The sequence below is a fragment of the Triticum dicoccoides genome, chromosome 7B (genome assembly GCF_002162155.2).
Source record: "Triticum dicoccoides isolate Atlit2015 ecotype Zavitan chromosome 7B, WEW_v2.0, whole genome shotgun sequence".
In the NCBI taxonomy this organism is placed as follows: Eukaryota; Viridiplantae; Streptophyta; class Magnoliopsida; order Poales; family Poaceae; genus Triticum; species Triticum dicoccoides.
The window spans coordinates 431,218,888-431,223,642 of record NC_041393.1 but is presented as its reverse complement, the minus strand read 5'-3'; positions in this window follow the sequence as shown (position 1 = coordinate 431,223,642).

Sequence of the window (4,755 nt, the reverse complement as noted above, 5' to 3'; positions counted from 1 at the left end):
CTAGTCGGCCCCCCTTCCTTTCTTTCGGAGGGGGAAAGGGAAGGAGAGGGAGAGGGAGAAGGAAAGGGGGGTCGTGCCCCCTTCCCCTTGTCCAATTCGGACAACCCATGGAGCGGGGCGCGCTACCCCTTGCGGGATCCCCTCTCTCCCCCTATGGCCCATGTAGGCCCATTACTTTCCCGGGGGGGGGGGTCCGGTAACCTCCCGGTACTCCGAAAAATACCCGAAACATTCCAGAACTATTCTGATGTCCGAATACCATCGTCCAATATATCAATCTTTACCTCTCGACTATTTCAAGACTCCTCGTCATGTCCTTGATCTCATCCAGGACTCCGAACGATCTTCGGTCACCAAAATACATAACTCATAATACAAATCGTCATTGAACGTTAAGCGTGCGGACCCTACGGGTTCGAGAACTATGTAGACATGACCGAGACACCTCTCCTATCAATAACCAATAGCGGAACCTGGATTCTCATATTGGCTCCCACATATTGTACAAAGATCTTTATCGGTCGAACCGTAATGACAATATACGTTGTTCCCTTTGTCATCGGTATGTTACTTGCCCGAGATTCGATCGTCAGTATCTTCATACCTAGTTCAATCTCGTTACCGGCAAGTCTCTTTACTCATTTCGTAATGCATCATGCCGTAACTAACTAATTAGTCACATTGCTTGCCAGGCTTATTATGACATGCATTACCGAGAGGGCCCAGAGATACCTCTCCGATACTCGAAGTGACAAATCCTAATCTCGATCTATGCCAACCCAACAAAAAACCTTCGGAGATACCTGTAGAGCATATTTATAATCACCCTTTTACGTTGTGACATTTGATAGCACACAAGGTATTCCTCCCGTATTCGGGAGTTGCATAATCTCATAGTCAAAGAAATATGTATAAGTCATGAAGAAAGTAGTAGCAATAAAACTTAACGATCATTATGCTAAGCTAACGGATGGGTCTTGTCCATCACATCATTCTCCTAACAATGTGATCCCGTTCATCAAATGACAACACATGTCTATGGTCAGGAAACTAACCATCTTTGATTAATGAGCTTGTCTAATAGAGGCTTACTAGGGACACTGTGTTTTGTCTATGTATCCACACATGTATCAAGTTTCCGGTTAATACAATTCTAGCATGAATAATAGATATTTATCATGATATAAGGAAATATAAATAACAACTTTATTATTGCCTCTAGGGCATATTTCCTTTAGTCTCCCACTTGCACTAGAGTTAATAATCTAGAGTACAATGTAATGATTCTAACACCCATGGAGTCTTGGTGTTGATCATGTTTTGCTCGTGGAAGAGGCTTAGTCAACGGGTCTGCCACATTCAGATTCGTATGTATTTTGCAAATCTCTATGTCTCCCTCCTTGACTTGATCACAGATGGAGTTGAAGCGTCTCTTGATGTGTTTGGTTCTTTTGTGAAATCTGGATTCCTTCGCCAAGGATATTGCTCCAGTATTGTCACAAAAGATTTTCATTAGACCTGATGCACTAGGTATTACACCTAGATCGGATATGAACTCCTTCATCCAGACTCCTTCATTTGCTGCTTCCGAAGCAGCTATGTACTCTGCTTCACACGTAGATCCCGCCACGATGCTTTGCTTGCAACTGCACCAACTAACAGCACCACCATTCAATATAAATACGTATCCGGTTTGTGACTTAGAGTTATCCGGATCGGTGTCAAAGCTAGCATCGACTTAACCATTTACGACGATCTCTTTGTCACCTCCATAAATGAGAAACATATCCTTAGTCCTTTTCAGGTACTTCAGGATGTTCTTGACCGATGTCCAGTGATCCACTCTTGAATTACTTTGGTACCTCCCTACTATACTTATAGCAAGGCACACATCAGGTCTGGTACACAGCATAGCATACATGATAGAACCTATGGCTGAAGCATAGGGAATGACTTTCATTTTCTCTCTATCTTCTGCAGTGGTCGGGCATTGAGTCTTACTCAACTTCACACCTTGTAACACATGCAAGAACCCTTTCTATGACTGGTCCATTTTGAACTTCTTCAAAATCTTACCAAGGTATGTGCTTTGTGAAAGTCCAATTAAGCGTCTTGATCTATCTCTATAGATCTTAATGCCCAATATATAAGCAGCTTCACCGAGATCTTTCATTAAAAAACTCTTACTCAAGTATCCTTTTATGCTATCCAGAAATTCTATATCATTTCCAATCAACAATATGTCATCCACATATAATATTAGAAATGCTACAAAGCTCCCACTCACTTTCTTGTAAATACAGGCTTCTCCAAAAGTCTGTATAAAACCATATGCTTTGATCACCTCATCAAACCATATATTCCAACTCCAAGAGGCTTGCACCAGTCCATAAATGGATCGTTGGAGCTTGCACACTTTGTCAACACCTTTAGGATCGACAAAACCTTCTGGTGGCATCATATACAACTCTTCTTTAAGAAATCCATTAAGGAATGCAGTTTTGACATGCATTTGCCAGATTTCATAATCATAAATGCAGCAATTGCTAACATGATTCAGACAGACTTAAGCATCGCTACGGGTGAGAAGGTCTCATCATAGTCAACTCCTTGAACTTGTTGAAAACCTTTCGCGACAAGTCAAGCTTTGTAGACAGTAACATTACCATCAGCGCCAGTCTTCTTCTTAAAGATCCATTTATTCTATATGGCCTGCCAATCATCGGGCAAGTCCACCAAAGTCCATACTTTGTTCTCATACATGGATCCCATCTCAGATTTCATGGCCTCAAGCCATTTTGCAGAATCTAGGCTCATCATCGCTTCCTCATAGTTCATAGGTTCGTCATGGTTTAGTAACACGACTTCTAGAACAGGATTGCCATACCACTCTGGTGCGGAACATGCTCTGGTCGACCTACGAGGTTTTGTAGTAACTTGATCTAAAGTTTCATGATCATTATCATTAGCTTCCTTGCTAATTGGTGTAGGCATCATTGGAACTGATTTATGTGATGAACTACTTTTCAATTCAAGAGAAGGTACAATTACCCCATCAAGTTCTACTTTCCTCCCACTCACTTCTTTCGAGAGAAACTCCTTCTTTAGAAAGGATCCATTCTTAGCAACAAAGATCTTGCCTTCGGATCTGTGATAGAAGGTGTACCCAACAGTGTCTTTTGGGTATCCTATGAAGACACACTTCTCCGATTTGGGTTCGAGCTTATCAGGCTGAAGCTTTTTCGCATAAGCATCGCAACCCCAAACTTTAAGAAATGACAGCCTAGGTTTCTTGCCAAACCACAGTTCATACGGTGTCGTCTCAACGGATTTAGATGGTGCCCTATTTAAAGTGAATGCAGCTATCTCTAATGCATAACCCCAAAATGATAGTGGTAAATTGGTAAGAGTCATCATAGATCGCACCACATCTAATAAAGTACGGTTACAACGTTCAGACACACCATTACACTGTGGTGATCCAGGTGGCGTGAGTCATGAAACTATTCCACATTGTTTTAAATGAAGGCCAAACTCGTAACTCAAATATTCGCCTCTGTGATCAAATGGTAGAAACTGTATTTTCTTGTTAAGATGATTCTCCACTTCACTCTGAAATTCTTTGAACTTTTCAAATGTTTTAGACTTGTGTTTCATTAAGTAGATATACCCATATCTACTCAAATCATCTGTGAAGGTCAGAAAATAACGATACCCTCCGCGAGCCTCAACACTCATCGGACTGCATACATCGGTATGTATTATTTCCAATAAGTCAGTATCTCGCCCCATTGTTCCGAAGAAAGGAGTCTTAGTCATCTTGCCCATGAGGCATGGTTCACAAGCATCAAATGATTCATAATCAAGTGATTCCAAAAAGTCCATCTGCATGGAGTTTCTTCATGCGCTTTACACCAATATGACCTAAACGGCAGTGCCACAAATATTTTGCAATATCATTATCAACTTTGCATCTTTTGGCATCAATATTATGAATATGTGTATCACCATGATCGAGATTCAACAAAAATAGACTACTCTTTAAGGGTGCATGACCATAAAAGATATTATTCATATAAATAGAACAACCATTATTCTCTGATTTAAACGAATAACCGTCTCGCATTAAACAAGATCCAGATATAGTGTTCATGCTCAACGCTGGCACCAAATAACAATTATTTAGGTCTAAAACTAATCCCGAAGGTAGATGTAGAGGTAGCATGCCGACGGCGATCACATCGACCTTGGAACCATTCCCGACGCACATCGTCACCTCGTCCTTAGCCAATCTTTGTTTAATCCATAGCCCCTGTTTTGAGTTACCAATATGAGCAACCGAACCGGTATCAAATACCCAGGCACTACTACGAGCATTAGTAAGGTACACATCAATAACATGTATATGAAATATACCTTTGTTCACTTTGCCATCTTTCTTATCCGCCAAATACTTGGGGCAGTTCCGCTTCCAGTTACCAATCCCTTTGTAGTAGAAGCACTCAGTTTCAGGCTTAGGTCCAGACTTGGGCTTCTTTCTGGGAGTGGCAACTTGGTTGCCATTCTTCTTGAAGTTCCCCTTCTTCCCTTTGCCCTTTTTCTTGAAACTAGTGGTCTTGTTAACCATCAACACTTGATGCTACTTCTTGATTTCTACCTCCGCAGCTTTGAGCATTGCAAAGAGCTCGGGAATAGTCTTCTCCAGCCCTTGCATATTATAGTTCATCACAAAGCCTTTATAGCTTGGTGGCAGTG